Source organism: Lynx canadensis, chromosome B3, assembly GCF_007474595.2.
Source record: "Lynx canadensis isolate LIC74 chromosome B3, mLynCan4.pri.v2, whole genome shotgun sequence".
Classification (NCBI taxonomy): Eukaryota; Metazoa; Chordata; class Mammalia; order Carnivora; family Felidae; genus Lynx; species Lynx canadensis.
The window spans coordinates 28706671-28724862 of NC_044308.2; the positions used below are offsets into that span (position 1 = coordinate 28706671).

Sequence of the window (18192 nt, forward strand, 5' to 3'; positions counted from 1 at the left end):
GTGCAGCCACTCTGGAAAACAGTGTGGAGGTTCCTGAAAAAAATAAAAATAGACCTACCCTATGCCCCAGCAGTAGCACTGCTAGGAATTTACCCAAGAGATACAGGAGTGCTGATGCATAGGTGCACGTGTACCCCAATGTTTATAGCAGCACTTTCAACAATAGCCAAAGTATGGAAAGGGCCTAAATGTCCATCAATTGATGAATGGATAAAGAAGATGTGGTTTATAAATACAATGGAATACTACTTGGCAATGAGAAAGAGTGAAATCTGGCCATTTGCAGCAACGTGGATGGAACTGGAGGGTATTATGCTAAGTGAAATAAGTCAGGCAGAGAAAGACAGATACCATATGCTTTCACTCATATGTGGATCCTGAGAAACTTAACAGAAGACCATGGGGGAGGGGAAAGGGAAGAAAAAAGTTACAGAGTGGGAGGGAGGCAAATTCTAAGAGACTCTTAAATACTGAGAACAAAGTGAGGGTTGATGGGGGTGGGGGGTGAGGGGAAAGTGGGTGATGGGCATTGAGGAGGGCACCTGTTGGGATGAGCACTGGGTGTTGTATGGAAACCAATTTGACAAATTATATTTAATAAAAATAAATAAATAAATAATAAAATAAAATAAAAACTCAATTATATGCTGTCAATTAAGAAACCTATTCAGGGCACCTGGGTGGCTCAGTCAGTTGGGCAGCCGACTTTGGCTCAGGTCATGATCTCACATTCCATGAGTCCGTGAGTTAGAGTCCCATGTTGGGCTCTGTGCTGACAGCTCAGAGACTGAATGAAGTCTGCTTCAAGTTCTGTGTATCCCTTTCTCTCTCTCACCTCTGTCAATCACATTTTGTCTCTCTGTCTCAAAATTAAATTAAAAAAACAATCTTTTTTTTTTTAATTTTTTTTTCAACGTTTATTTATTTTTGGGACAGAGAGAGACAGAGCATGAACAGGGGAGGGGCAGAGAGAGAGGGAGACACAGAATCGGAAGCAGGCTCCAGGCTCTGAGCCATCAGCCCAGAGCCTGACGCGGGGCTCGAACTCACGGAGCGTGAGATCGTGACCTGGCTGAAGTCGGACACTTAACCGACTGTGCCACCCAGGCGCCCCCTAAAAAAACAATCTTAAAAAGAAACCTATTCAAAATATAAAGACATAAATAGGTTTAAACTAAAAGGATGGAAAATGATTTACCATGCTAAAACTAATGGGAAGAAAGCTGGAATACCTATATTAATGTCAGACAAAGTAGATTTCAGAGCAAATAACATTATTAGGGAAAGAGAGAGTCATTTCATAAGGATCAAGGGGCCAATTCATCAAGAGAACATAACAATCCTAAGTTGTTTTTGCACCTAATAGCAAAGCTTCAAGATACCTGAAATATAAACCACAAGGAGAAATGACAAATAGTTAAATCTACAACTATAGTTTTAAATATCAATAGAATAGATAGAAAATCTATAGGAATACAGGAGATCTGAACCACACTATTAACCAAGTTGATCTAATTGGACATTCCACTCATTAAAATCAGAGTATATGTATTTTTCAAGTACATTTTAAGTACTTTTCAGAATATATGTATTTCAGAATACATGGAACATTTACCAAGCTAGACCATATTCTGATCCATAAAACAAATCTCAATAAATTTAAAGGAATTCAAATCCTACAAAGTATATAATGTGAATACAATAGCATTAAATTAAAGAATAAAAAGTATTTGAAAAATTCCAAAATCTCTTGAAACTAAACAACACATTTGAATAATCTAGGAGTCAAAGAAGAAATCACAAGGGAAATTAGAAAGTAATTGGAACTTAATGGAAATGTAAACACAACATGTCTAAAATAATGGGATGTAACTAAAACAGTGCTTTTAGAAAATTTATAGCACTAGATTTTTTTTTTTAGGAAAGAAAAAGTTCTCAAATCAATGACCTATGTTTTTACCTTAAGAGAACTGAGGGGTGCCTGGGTGTCTCAGTTACTTGAGAGTCCAATCCTTGATTTCGGTTCAGGTCATGATCCCAAGGTCATGGGATTGAGTCCTGCATTGGGGGCTGAGCATAGAGTCTGCTTAAGATTCTCTCTCTCTCTCTCTCTCTCTCTCTCTCTCCTTCTCTCTCCTTCCCTGTGCCCCTCTCCCCAACTTATGAGCTCTTTCTCTCTCTCAAATAAAAAAATTAAAAATTAAAAAAATACAAAAATAAACTTGAATAAAAGGGTAAAGTAAACCCAAATTAAACTGAAGAAAGGAAATATAGAAAAACAAAAAACCTAAAAAAGAAAAATCAATGAAATCAAAAGATGGCTCTTGGAGAATATCAATAAAATGTATAAACCTCTAGCCAAACTGATGATAAAAAACAGAAGACCTAAATTACCAATTACAGATATGAGAGGGGACATCACTATAGATCCCACAGACATTAAAAGAAAATGTAAGGCACCTGGGTGGCTCAGGCAGTTAAGCATCTGACTGGATTTCAGTTTGGGTCATGACATTGTCGTGGGATGGAGCCTGGTGGTTGGGCTCTGCACTGGGCATGGAACCTATTTGGGATTCTCTTTCTCCCTCTCCCTCTGCCCCTCCCCTCTCTAAAACAACTGAATAAATAAAATAAAATAAAATAAAATAAAATAAAATAAAATAATGTAAAAACATTTTTAAAAAGAATGTGCCAGTTACCAATTTATTGCCTCTCAGCTCCAAACCCACTCTTTGTAATAGTAGAGCTGTACCCTATAAACATTAATACTTTGCAAGCTGGCACAATGTTAGTAAGCCTATATTTGTCACCTTGAATTTGCTGAAAATCTTATGCAAAATTTATTTGTTCAAGCCGAAAAAGGAAGGGATTTAGTTTCCCTGGATCTGGTGCATTTATTTGGCTACTAAGGTGTGGCAGCCAGCGAGTGACTTACGGGAGACTGAGCGGCACACAACCTTCAGTGAGTCACAATGGCATCACAGCAAGCAGCTCCCAGCATGTTTTTCTGGCAATCCAGGGAGTGGTTTCCCCTTGTTGGCTCTAGCCTTAAGGTACCTCAGCAAGCTGCTTCCCCATGGAAACAGCCTCACCCTCTTCAACAAGGTCTAAATCTCAACTTGGATGAAGTGTCCTCTAAGTTTGTTTCTTCTATAGATATCTTCTTAGGCTAGAGGTAGTGACTGCTCTCTTTGTGTGTTATTCCTGTATTCTTTGGGTTTCATTATACTCTTCTTAGTAGTTAATCCCCTTTTTACAAATTTAATGATTTTTATATTAAATATTCCCTGTTAAAATTACTGTTTTGGTTCCTATCTTCTGACTGGACCTCACTAAAAACAGAATTGGCACTGGGTGTGATGCACTGGGTGTGATGCCAAGAAACAAATCTCAAAGATAAGATTTTGAGACTGATTTGCTTATGCCCTTAGGCATAAGCGCATGAATGAACTCCTTAACAACAAGAAATGGGATGCTATTGATTCATAGTATGCAGTGGCATCACAATTAATTGTGATAAAGTGCCAACTGAAGTAAGTACCTTAGGAGCTCTTGACTGTTATGGTAGTAATATGATCATAAGGACTAGGAATGGGGTAAACTGACTTGATGCACTAGGCACTTACAGAAAGAAAACAACAAGCTCAAATCCTATCTGAGAACTAGAAAGCTCCCATAGCAGCCCTAAATTAATCTATTTCTTGTAGCCACAAAGCTGATTTTGCTGAAAACCTAATGAAAAATATACTATTCAGGCTGTTGAATTACAATACTAGTTGGATTCATAGTCTTGCCAAGCTTCTTATGTGAATATCAGGGCATAGATGAATAAAGAATGAGCCCCTAAAACTTGAAATGGGGGCTTCTGGTAGGCCAGATGAAAACGACAATCTCAAATCCCCAGTCACTCTGAGACTGCCTTACCAGTGGAAGTAGTTGGCCTTCCTATATCTAAAAAACACCCTAGCTTTCCTTTGCTTAAAGAAATCTATGATAACCTCACCTAGGGCAAATGTCTGGCAAGGGGACACTTTCCTCAACCCCACCAAAATCTCCCCTAATTTCCACTAGACCAAAAACTAGGATCAGCATACTCCAGGAAATAATGTATACTCTGTAACCTAAGAGGAGACATCTTACACACCAAAATGATTATAAGATTTTGTGTGTGCGTGTGCACACACACACCCATCTATCCTGAGGAATATGTGCAGGAGTTGACTCAAAGAATGTTGGACCAAACAGGGATAAGTTTATTGATATATGTGCACTTACTAGAGATTACGGGATTTAATGTATTAGAGCCACTTCCCACTGTATGAGCTAAAAGCTTACTCGGTTAGTTGTCTGAAACTTGGATTCAATGGCCTACATTTAATAAAAATGAAACGATGTAGCTTCCATGACATGCTGTAAACAAGGGAACATGAAAGTTTAGGGTTAGAAATGCTGGAGTGGATTTATCATGTGTAATCTGCATGTCCACCTTATAACTATATTTCCCAAGAGGGCCTAGAAGGCACTCTTATCACTAAAGTGTTGGTAAATACATTAGTGAGGGCAGCACCTGTATGCTTGAAAAGCTCTGTTGCTGCTCTCCTGTATAGACCACATAGATCATAGCTGATGCCAACATGGAAGGTGAGATGACCATGTTGTCTGAACTTCCCATGATGAACTGGGTGTTTGATCATGCACAACATCAATTCATTGTCAAATGGAAATAGTATATAAGAGACCAAGTACAGGCAAATCCAGAAATAAGTTACAAGAGCAAGTAGTTCAGACCCTGACCTGTGTTGCATTATTCTTCTCAATCTATGCTTACAGCCTCTGAGAAGTACCTTATGACTAGCTAAGGAAGAAAATATTCAAATCTGGTTTATAAATAGGCCTGCACAATATGTCCACCTGAAAGTGGACAGCTACAGCATTACACTCCTATTCAGGGGTGACTCATACACAATGATGAAGGAAAATCCTCCCAGTGCACAGAACCTTGATCAGTATATTGCCTGTCCACTTTCTCTGGAGAGATGGTGAGAAGCATGGATCCATAGTTGCTCAAAAGATCTACACAGATGCATGAGCAGTTACTAAAACCTAGGCTGGATTATCAAAGAAGGAAATACCAAGGCTGGAAGATAGGTAACAAGGACAAGTAGATGGATAGATTTTTCAGAGTGGGCACACTAAAGATATTTGTGTCCCATGTGATTGCCTACCAAATGGCCTTCACTGCAGAGGGGCTTCTTAATAATCAGATGATGTGCTCTTTAATCAAAATGACACACTCTATCATTTACCCTCATTCCCTAGCTGCGCTAGTACTTGCTCAATGGGTCCAGTAACAAAGTGGCCACGGTGGCAGAGTGGAGGATGTGAATAGGCTCTACAATAGGAACTTCCCCTTACCAAAACTAATTTAGCTATTGCTACTATTGTGCCAACTGTGCCAATGCAGAGACCAACAATGAATACCTGATACAGAAGTATTTCCTGGGGGAATGGCCAGCCTCTTGGTGGTAAGTTGATTACACCATACCTTTTCCATCATAGATGAGGGCAAAGATTTGTTCTCACTGGAAAAGACACATATTCTGGATATGGACTTGCCTTACTTTTTCACAATGCTCTGCCAGTACCACCATCCATGGACTCACAGAATGTCTTATCCATCATCCATCATGGTATTACATATAACATTGCTTCTGATTATGGAACTTCATTTCACAACCAAGGAAGTACAGATCTGAGCTCATATCCATGCAATTAACTGGTTTTATACCATATGCCATCAATCAGAACCATCTGGCCAATTAGAAGTGACATGGTACCATTGGGAGAAAAAATTCTAAAAGGATGTAGTATATGCTTTGAATCAGAAATCATTACATGGTGCTGTCTCCCACACAGTCAGATTACATGGGCCTGGGAATCAAGAGGTGGAATTGATAATGGCTTCACTCACTATTACAGCTAATAACCTACTTGGTGAATTTTTTCACCATCTCAACAAATTTTGAGCTTCATGCCTATGGAGTTCAGAGATTCTAGTTCCCCTAGTCAGTTGACGCTCTTCAAGCTACTGAACCAAAAATGAAGAGGGGGTTAGTCCACTGAATGATTGATCCCAATTACCGAGAGAAAGTTGGGTTGTTGATATATGTTGTGGGAAAGGAAGACTATACCTGGAATCCAGGGAATTCTCTGGGGTGTCTCCTCTCAGGACTCTCAGCACATCTATTCTCAATAATACAGGTTAACAGCAAATCACAGCAATGTAAAAAGGCAAAAGTGTTGAGAACTCAGATCCTTCAGGAAAGATGGCTTGGGTCACCCAGCAAAAAACCTACTGAAGTTATGACTGAAGCTATGGGAAATATGGGCTGGGTACTGGAAGAAGGAACCATAGATATCACCTATGGTTTTGTAACAAAATAATTACAAAAAGGACCATAACATATATTATTTTCTGCTTATTATGTATATGTTTGGATATATTAATCATTTTCTTCTTATTATCCATCTTGCCATTACTGGAGGTTAATCTTAGCAATTAGTCTTTATATAACAGTATATTCAGGCACACTATGATTAAATTTGAGGACTAATATTGCCAACTCTGAAAACAATTATTGCTGAGTCTGGATGTCTCTTCCTTAGGAAAACTGTGAGAATTTTTTGGTGTGCAAAAGTTCAAATGTGTGTAGAAAGGGCATACAGAAGCTAAGTAGCCAAAGGGAAGATATGCCAGTTATCAATTTATTGTCTCTCACCTCTAAATCAATGCTTCTCTGTTCTGTATTTATGAAATGGGGGCTTGAATCTATAACATTTCTCCTTTGCACAATGTTAGGCCTTATCAGTGAAGAGCACTGGAAGGACACTGTAAGAAGGGGCTTTTCTTCTTGCTCCTTTGGTGTGATGACCAGTTGGAGGTCTCCCTGTGGTAGACACAGTGACACACACTGTGGAAAGTTTCAAAAATACCCAGCAGGTCTTGTTCACACACTAGCAAGCAACCTCCCCATGAGACACATCAGTAGTCCAGTTGGTGACTTTCTGCTTAACAGCCCTGGTCCCAAGAATTTATCCACCATCCAGTGAGCCACAGCTATACCCTCTCTATGAAGATCTGAATCTCCACACTGGTGGAGTGTCCTCTAAGTTTCTTCCTTCCTGGTGCTCTCCTTTAGCTTAGAGGTAGTGGCAACTCTCAGCATCTCCTATTCCTGTATTCTTTGGAGTTCTCTCTACCCCTCTTAATAGTTAATCCCTTTTTATCAAATTAGAGTTTTAGGGGGTTTTCTTGTTGTTGTTGTTGTTGTTTTAATGCTTATTTATTTTTGAGAGAGAGAAAGAGACAGCATGTGCAGGTGGGAGAGGGGGAGACAGAAGATTCAAAGCGGGTTCCATGCTGACAGCAGAGAGCCTGATGCAGGGCTTGATCTCACGAACCATGAGATCAAAACATAAGCCAAAGTCAAACACTTCACCAACTGAGCCACCCGGGTGCCCTATCAAATTAAGGTTTTTATATTAAATTAGGAAATATTAAGAATGGTTTTATACCAATGAATTCAATTACTTAGATGAAATGGAATTATTCCTTGAAAGGCACAAACTACCAAAGATTATTCAAGAAAAAATAGATAACTTGAATAACCCTGAATATACTAAAGGCATTGAATTTATATTTAAAAATCTTCCCACAAATAAAACTCCAGACACAATGGCTTCATTTGTGACCTCAACCAAATATTTAAGAAAGAATTATTACAAACCCTTCACAAACTCTTCCAGAAAAACGAAGAGGTGGGAACCCTTTCCAACTCATTGTATGAAGCTAGCATTACCGTATAGAGAGTTTATCAAGCATAATTTCATTTAGATAAGATTCTGGGCACCACAAACCAATCATGACAAAAAATTGGTCACTGTTCACTTGAGAACACAGGAATGGTAGGAATGATGAATGACAAAGGGGCATTAGGAAACTTTTAGAGATGATGGGTATGTTCATTATCTTGATTGTGCATGTGGTTTCATGGCTGCATACTTTGAGTCAAAAGTCAAACTGTATGCTTTAAATATATGCATATAAAATATACCATAAACATACCATAATGAATTGTAAAAATATTCATGTAGCTTAACACTTTAGTCAAATAAAAGAAAATCATATGACCATTTTGATAGGCACAAATAAAGCATTTGATAAAATATGAAACTCATTCATGATAATACTCTCAGCAAAGAAGATAAGGGAACTTACTAAATCTATTAAAAGATATCAATAAAAACCTATAAAATAAAATAAATCTAAATAAAATAAGCCTAAAATAAAATCTATTAAAGGATATCAATAAAAACCTATAGCTGATACCATATTTGATAATGAAATACTGAGCTGTCTTTTCTTAAAATCAGAAACAAGACAAGCATGAGCATTCCCACAACTTCTATTCAAAAGAAATACTATAGATTCCAGCCAATGCAATGCAGCAAAAAAATGAAAGGGAAAGATTGGATAGAAAGAAACAGAACTGACATTTTTGATAACAACAAGATTGTATAGTTTCTTTAGGACTACCTACATACACAACTATCATAACTAATAAATGAATTCAGCAAGATCATTACACATAAAGTCAGTATAAAAATAATTTTATTTCCATATACAAGCAGTTAGCATTAGGAAATTTAATCTTTTAAATGTCATTGAAAATATCATCCTAAAGATGTGTATATACAATGGAATATTACTCAGCGATCAAAAAGAATAAAATCTTGTCTTTTGCAACAATGCATGGATGGAACTAGAGTACTTGTTAACTAACTTGGATATAAATTTAAAAAAAGAAAATATCATCCAAAAATATTAAGATATCTATTTTTAAAAACTAGTGAAAGATATGTAAGACCACCACACTAAGACTACTAAATAGACACTAAAGAAACTTAAGAACACATAAATCAATTAAGGTACACAACATGCTCATAAATTCAAAGTCTTCACTTTATTAGTCAATACTCATACTTGACCTAAAGATTCAATGCCAACCAAAATCCTTGCAGGATTTTCTGGAAGATGACAAAGTTAATCCCTGAATTTATCTTAGCCAAAATGGTAAACCAGAAAGCCTGGTACATGCAGCAGCTCTGAATTATCTCAATCACTAATTAGATTAGGCAATCTATGATCATTAGTGCCTCTAAACATCTGCCAGTTTGTATAAGTCCTCTCTAAAAGAATATAATACAATCAAGAGCCTTAAAATATTTCTACAGTTTTCATACACAATGTCTGACACAATAAAAAAAAATAACTACCTATAGGAGTACTCAAGAAAATCTGATAAAAACCAAATAAATGTTTTTCACAGAAATGGAAGAACTCATCCTAAAACTTATATGGTTGGGGTACCTGGGTGGCTCAGTCAGTTGAGCATCCAGCTCTTGATTTCTGCTCAGGTCATGATCTCATGGTTGGTGGGACTGAGCTTGGCATCAGACTCCATGCTCACGGCACAGAGCCTGCTTGGGATTCTCTCTCTCCCTCTCTCTGCCCCTCCCCCACTTGTGCTTGCTCTGTCTCTCAAAAATAAGTAAATAAACTTAAAAAATATTTAGGGGCACCTAGGCGGCTCAGTCAGTTAAACGTCTGATTCTTGATTTTGGCTCAGGTCATAATCTCAGGACTCATGAGATCGAGCCTTATGTTGGGCTCTGCACTGATAGTGCAAAGCCTGCTTGTGATTCTCTCTCTCTTTGTCCCTGCCCCATTTCCACTCTCTCTCAAAATATATAAATAAACTTTAAAAAAATTAAAAAATAAAAAATTTTTAAAAAGTTTAAAATTCATATGGAATTTCAAGAAATCTTGAACAGACAAAACGATTGTGAAGAATAAGCAAGTTGGAGGACTAACACTTCCCAAGTTCAAAACTTACTACAAAGTGACAGTAATCAAAACAATGTGGTACTGGCATAAGACAAATATACAGACCAATGGAATAGAATAGAGGCCAAAAATAAATCCTCACATATATGGTCAATTCAACAAGGGTACAAAGAGCATTCAATGGGAAAAGAAAAAATGATCTTTACAGCAAATGGTGTTGGGAAAGCTGACATGCCAAAGGATTTACCTTACACTATATACAAAAATTAACTCAAGCACATCACATCCCTAAACGTAAGAGTTAAAACTATAAGAGTTAAAACTATAAAACTTTTAGAAGAAAACACAGAGAAAAAGCTTCATGACAGAATTTGGCAATGATTTCTTTCCCATGACAACAAAAGCACAGGCAACAAAAGAAAAAATAGACAAAGTGGACTTAAGATCTGTGCGTGAAATAACATTATGAACAGAGGTAAGAAGGCAAGCCACAGGATGGGAGAGATATCTGTAAATGACCTATCTGATAAGGAATTAATACCTGAAATGTATAGAGAAAACTCAACAGCAAAAAATAAAAAACAACCCGAATGAAGTACAGGCAAAGGACTTAAATAGATATTAGTCCAAAGAAGATATACAGATGGCCAATAACCACATGAAAAAACATTCAACATCACTAATCACTCGAGAAATGCCAATCAAAACCACAATGAGATACCACTTCACATCCATTAAGCTATTATCAAAAACCAAACAAACAAACCCCAAAAATAGTAAGTGTTCACAAGGATGTAGACATATTAGAACTCTCTGCATTTCTGGTGGGAATGTAGACTGGTGCAGCCACTGTAACAGTATGGCAGGGCCTCAAAAAGTTAAACATAGAATTACCATATGATCCAGCAATTCCACCTTAGATTATAAAAGTATTGAAAGCAGGTTGTTAAAGAGATATTTGTACATTCATGTTCATAGCAACATTACTCAGAATAGCCAAAAGGTGGAAACAGTTTAGATGTCCCTTGATGGATGAATGGATAAACAAAATATGGTGCCTACATCCAATGGAATATCATTCAGCTTTTAAAAGGAGGGAAATTCAACAATATGCTAAAACATTATGATGAAGACATTATGCTAAGTAAAATAAGCCAAACACACAAGATGCCAATTGTATGATTCCACTTACAAAAGGTACCTAGAATATTCACATTCATAGAAACAGAAACTAGAACAATGGTTACCAAAGGCAAAAGGAAGGGGAAATAGCTATTGCTTAATGGGTAATGATTTCAATTTGAAACGATAAACATGTTCTGAAGGAGATGGATAGTGGTGACAGTGGTACAATGTGAATGCACTTAATGTCACTTAACACTTAAAAATGATTAAAATGGTAAATTCATATTACATATATTTCATCACAATACTAGAAAAGATAAATAATTCAAAATACTATTAGAATTCATATAGACCTCTAAACTGAGTTATGGTGAATGCTAATCATACTTTCATATATATATTTATACTGGCATTTATATTGCCTCATTTAAAAAAAATGTTTGCTTAAGGTCATTTTCTCTTTTACTTGAAATTTATTAATAACCACATAAAAAGTTTTTAAAAAACCATAATCGCTACATAAAAGTTATTTACTGATATTGTAGGGTTAAGATAATATAGTACATTTTACAAGAAAATTTAAAATTTGAGTTTTTTGTAATCACTGGTAGCAATATGTAGATGTAATTTATTACTTCCTTCACTTATTAACTTATTATTTACTTTGCTAGGCACAATTCCTCATAATTTTGAGGAAGACCGTAAATAATTAAAATATTAATCAGTGAAGGGGCGCCTGGGTGGTTCAGTTGGTTAAGTGTCTGACTTTGGTTCAGGTCATGATCTCACGGTCTGTGGCTTTGAGCCCCGCATAGGGCTCTGTGCTGACAAGCTCAGAGCCTGGAACCTGCTTCAGATTCTGTGTCTCCCTCTCTCTCTACCTCTCCCCAGCTTGTGCTCTCTCTCTCTCTCTCTCTCTCTCTCTCTGTCTCTCTCAATAATAAATAAAAATTAAAAAAAAAACTCAAAGAGCCCCAGAATCATTCTGGTTAGGACAAAGATGGCTCACAGAAGAGCAATAAATTAGCTTACTTCAAAGACTAAGGAGTAAAGATGTTTCAGGAAGGAGACTAGCATATGCAGAGCATGGAGTCAGGCCTTAGCATGTTTGGGAACCTGCATGTAGTTTTCAGAATGTTTAGAATCAAGGTATGTCTGGAGAAGTTATAGAAGAGGATATCAAATAGACTATTATGATAAACAGCCTTGAGTGATAAGCTAAAACATTTGAAGATGTACCTTAGGACATAGGAATCCCTTGAAATAATTTGTGAATCAAAAAGACAAAGTCAGAGGTGCCTGGCTGGCTCAGTCAGAAGAGCGTGTGACTTTTGATCTCGGGGTCGTGAGTTCTAGCCCCACATTGGGTACAGAGATTACTACATAAATAAATAATAGTTGGGTATAGAGATTACTACGTAAATAAATAATAGTTAAAAAAAAACCCAAATGTACCTTTTAGAACAATCACTACAAAAGCATTGTGAATAAGACTAGGATTAAAAAAAGAAAGCTACTGCAAAACTTCAGAAAGGAAATAATACTAAGGCAACAGCAAAGAGAATAGGGTAGTAGGGATAAATTCCATAGATAATCCAGACAGGACTTGGTGACTAATCAAATGTGCTCCAAAACACGTACACACATGCACACACACACACACACACACACACACACACATACACTCACACACACACACCCCTGAAACAAAAGTCTCAAAAATAATACTTCCACTCAGTATGCACTATTTACCCTCAAATTTTCTATTTTTTCTCTTCATTAAATAAATGATGCCCACAACTAAATTGATTTCAAGACATGTTAATGAAAATAAGCTAATAAAATGTAGAATGGACAAATAAAATTCAATCACTCCAATAAAGACAGAAAAGAAGTCCAACTAACTATATATGTTTACAGACATACCTAATGGAAAATTGAAAGAAAAAAAAGGAAACCATTCAAATGTTCAACAAATGAAAGCTGACATGGCTATATGAATGTCAGATGAAATAGATTCCAAAGCAAAAAGCATTACTAGAGATAAAGAAGGTCATTATATAATGATAAAAGGGATACCTCACCAGAAGACATAACCATCCTAAATTTATATGGACTTAATAATATTGTCTCAAAATATTTTATGCAAAAATTAACAGAAATTGTGAGATGCTGAAGGTCCAAAATCACTGTGACAAATTTTGACATACCTCTTCAGGTATTGATAAATCAAGCAGATAAAAAATTAGTTGAGGGCATAACAGATTTCAACAGCACATTATAAATGCTTGATCTTATGTACATATATAAAACCTTTCACCCATCAATTAAAGAATACACATTCTTCTCTACTACACATAGGCCATTTAAAATACTATACATGAACTAGGCTTCAAAGCAGATCTCAACACCAACTGATACCAAGCAGTCCTCAATTTTAAAGTAGCTTAACATAAGAGACTCTTAAAAACTGAGAACAAACTGAGGGTTGATGGGGGGTGGGAGGGAGGGGAGGGTGGGTGATGGGTATTGAGGAGGGCACCTTTGGGATGAGCACTGGGTGTTGTATGGAAACCAATTTGACAATAAACTTCATATATTGAAAAAAAAATAAAGTAGCTTAAAAAAACCAAAGAGCTAAATAGTCAACTAAAGAAATTAGATAAGAAAAACTAGAGTATGCTGGTTTAAATAAAGTACAAAGAAGAAAAAAAAAATAGAGACAAGAGGACAAAGACCAATGTATGATAAAACTAAATTAAATTTGTAAGCTGTACTTGTTTATTGCCACTGCAGTATTTCTAATTATTTTGTTTATTTATTACCTACCCATTCACTTAAGAAAAATATAATGACTACTGATTCTGAGATGAAATTATTTCTATAAATTCACTAGCTATAAGTCAACAATTACTTAAATTTTGTTACTATGACCAACACACTCTCCTAGGTGGTGGGGTGGAGTGGGGAATATTTATAGTCCAAAAAAGGAGATGAGTATACAAAGACAAAATATAAAGTAATAAATTTCACATATTTCTCTGTTCAAAGGAGGAAGAGGTTAATTCTGATTTGTGATAGGGTTGAGAGAGGAAAAGGCCTTGAAATATAAGTAGGATTTCAATACGCATAGACAGGAAGAAAGGATGGGAGTACATTTAACATAAATAGTAAATGGTTCTAGTTAGAACACAGACCAAGGAAGAAGAGAAAGCCGTAGAAGTGTTTGGGTGGCAAACTGCAGAAGTAGTAATTAGAATTAGGCTGCAAGGAAATTGGTTAGTGGGGCACCTGGGTGGCTCAGTGGTGGTGAGCATCCAACTCTTGGTTTCCACTCAGGTCATGATCTTGTGGTTCATGGGACCAGCCCCACATCAGGCTTTGTGCTGGCAATACAGAGCCTACTTGGGATTCTCTCTCTCCCTCTCCCCTGCTCCCTCTCTCTTCAAAATAAATAAATAAACTTAAAAAAAGAGGAAAATTGGTTAGAAAATTATTTCTATAGACAATGAGGGGTTAAAAAGGTCTGAACTAGTATAGTGATATTAAGAACAAAGAGGATTAGACAGATAAGAGACATACAACAAAGGTAGAATTATGGTTTGACAACTTGACAAGGGTCAATGATAGAGTCAAAGATTCTCAGTGATAAGACAGTTGGGATGTCATTAACAGAAATAGGGAACACAGGAAGTAGTAGGAGTTGAGATGGAAATGAGTTTATCATCCTCAGACCTATTTTACCTACAGTGCTATATAAGAAAGGATGGCCCTAAAATTATTGGAAAGCAGTTACTTTTAAAACTAACATATGATATAAAATGTCTCTGCCATTCAACTTTATTTAAACCTTAGCCATTATATTCCTTCCTTCTCTCTGTCTCCCTGACTTCACTTCCTTCCAAGGTGTTGAACAACTCCAGGGTACACCATCCATACTGCACAGGGGGTGCTAATCCCACAGAAATCTTCTGCTGTTGTGCAACATAATAACTTTGCTTCCTTCCCTCTCCACCATAAAACCAGGGACACAGTTTCAACTATTCTTTAATTACTACTATTAAAGTTCAGATTAGGAAGAAATTAGATGTATTCCTCAACCCAGTGTGAGCAAAGTGGTCCATTCACTTCCATTGGTAACTTTTTGAAAATAAACTTAAAATACATTTGCCCAAAATACAAAAGCAGAGTGACAACCTAAGTGTTATAGACTGAATGTTTGTGTACCCCCAAAATTCATATGTTGACATCCTAACCTCGATGTGATGGTATTAAGTGGGGCCTTTGGGAAGTAATTAGAACATGAGGATAGAGCTGTCATAAAGGGGATTAATGCCCTTATAAAAGAGATTCCAGAGAGCTCTCTCTTCCTGCCATGTGTGGCATAATCTTCTTTATTTTTTTAAGTTTATTTATTTTGAGAGAGAGAGAGTGAGTGGAGGAGGGGCAGAGAGAGAGGGAGAGAGAGAGTATCCCAAGCAGGCTCTGCGCTGTCAGCACAGCCTGACATGGGGCTCAAACTCACGAACCATGAGATCATGGCCTGGGCTGAAATCAAGTTAACCAACTGAGCTACCCAGGTGCCCGTAATCTTCTGTATTTTTTGGTGTGCTTGTTTATTACAACTCTTTAAAAACCAGGGGCGCCTGGGTGGCGCAGTCGGTTAAGCGTCCGACTTCAGCCAGGTCACGATCTCGCGGTCCGTGAGTTCGAGCCCCGCATCAGGCTCTGGGGTGATGGCTCAGAGCCTGGAGCCTGCTTCCGATTCTGTGTCTCCCTCTCTCTCTGCCCCTCCCCCGTTCATGCTCTGTCTCTCTCTGTCCCAAAAATAAATAAACATTGAAAAAAAATTAAAAAAAAAAATATAAAAACCAAAAAATATTCTTAGTAAAAAGTCCATACAAAAGTAATCTGGTCCCTGCCCCCCAAATATCTGGCCTATAGTCTGTAATTTGCTGGCATCCTACTCTAGAAGATGCTCTTCTTTCTGTCATTGATGGCTGTGTGGTCTACAAAGCTGATCCCTTGCCAGGTCTTCCTGAAAATAAACCTGCTGGTCAAGAGATCTACCCAGATACATCTGCAAACCAGGAAGCAGGCACTCACCAAAACCCAATCATGCTGACACCCTGATCTCAGATTTCTGGCCTCCAGAATTGTGAGAAATTCCTATTGTTCATAAGCCACCCAGCATATGTTTTTTTGCTATAGCAGCCTTAGTTAAGACTCTATGTTTCTTCCCATCCCACTGAGTCTCCAAATTTCAGTACTCTTAATTCTTTCAACTTATTCAGTGCAGTATAAACACGGCTTTAGTACAGAGACAGCTTGATAGACCAAGTACTCTGACCACAATGCAATTAAATTAGATATAAATATTAAAGGATAACAAAAAAACCCCACCTAGGTTAAAGAAGAAATCATAATGGAAAAAATATTTAACTTAGAAATGAACAAATTATAAAATTTGTAAGATGCAGGTACAACGTAGTTGGAAATTTTTAACATTAAATACAGTCTTAGAAAAGAAGACTAAAGATCAATGAGCTGAATAACAAAGTTAAGGACTCACATGACCTGATTTCACTTATCATAAAGTTTCAGTTATCAAGATGGTTTGGTAATCATGAAAGATAGAAACATAGATCAATGGAATATAATAGTCCCACCATATATGATCAATTGATTTTTGACAAAAATGTAAAGGTAATTCAATGGAGAAAGGACAGCCTTTTTACCCAAGAAGCCATCACTACAATCAAGATACAAAATGTTAGTATCTTCAATGGAGTATTACTTAGCAATCAAAAAGAATGAAATCTTGCCATTTGCAACTACATGGATGGAACTAGAGGGTATTATGTCAGAGAAAGACAAATATCATATGACTTCACTCATATGAGGACTTTAAGATACAAAAAAGATAAACATAAAGGAAAGGGGAAGGGAATATAAAAACAGGGAGGGGGACAAAACATAAGAGACTCTTAAATATGGAGAACAAACAGAGGGTTACTGGAGGGCTTGTGGGAGGGGGGATGGGCTAAATGGGTAAGGGGCATTAAGGAATCTACTCCCGAAATCATTGTTGCACTATATGGTAACTAACTTGGATGTAAATTAAAGAAAAAAAATGTTAGTATCTTTTAATTATTAAATGTATTTGTTTTGATGAGTATTTTAGTTTCATTTAATGAATGCTACATGTCCTATCCCATTAGAAAGAATTCAGAATGAATACACCAGAAGATTAGGTGAAACTTGGGAGTTGTACTTTTCAAAGGCCATTTCTTTAATTTAATCCTAGTTGTATGACCTTTAGCAAATTGCTTAATTTCTCATTTTCCCTTTATTTTTCTATTTCCTTACATCTTCTCTCCCCCTTTCCTCTAATGTTTTTGTGAAATGAAAACATGAAAAATATGGTCAGCAAATGTGGAATAACAGAAATGCTCTGGATCTTGTTATGGTGGTGACAGTTTCATAGGTATAAATATTTGTCAAAATTCATCAGTTGTGTACTTTTAAGAATGTAGTTTAGGGACACCTTGGTGACTTAGTCAGTTGAGCATCCATCTTCAGCTCAGGTCATGATCTCAGGGTTTGTGAGTTCAAGCCCTGCATCAGGCTCTGTGCTGACAGCTCAGAGCCCAGAGCCTGATTCAGATTCTGTGTGTGTGTGTCTCTCTCTCTGCCCCTCCCTCATTTGCACTCTGTCTCTTTTTCTAAAAAATTAACAAACATTAAAAAATATTTTTAAAAAAGAATGTAGTTTATCATTCATAAATTACATTTTGGTAAATAAACTTTAAAAAGAAAAACATACAGGCACCTAGGGAGTACAAAGCAATTGTTGATTTGTTCCTCTATCCTCTTCCTTTTTCATTTTATTAACTTGAGAGGAAAAATACCTACTCACTATTTCCCATATGAAAACCTCTAAAAACGAATTGAGATAATTATGAGATTATTTCTCTGCCTCCTCTCCTCCACACCAAATCCCAATATTTTTCATTTTTCATATTAATTTTACTTCAATAAGATCTTAAATCTAGATTCTATACCTCTCATCTCAGTTAATGAACAAAAACAGAGTAATTCATGCACATGCCACAAAATATCTTGAAGTCCTTAAGTGTCAGCTCCACTAAAGTCTATGG

At 36.7% G+C, this 18192-nt stretch overlaps 1 protein-coding gene across 1 annotated transcript in view; it reads right to left on the bottom strand.

Moving 5' to 3' along the window:
- The window catches only part of NRG4 (neuregulin 4), a 52981-nt gene that overhangs the window by 23421 nt on the left and 11368 nt on the right, over positions 1–18192 (bottom strand). The gene's annotated exons all lie outside the window — the stretch shown is intronic.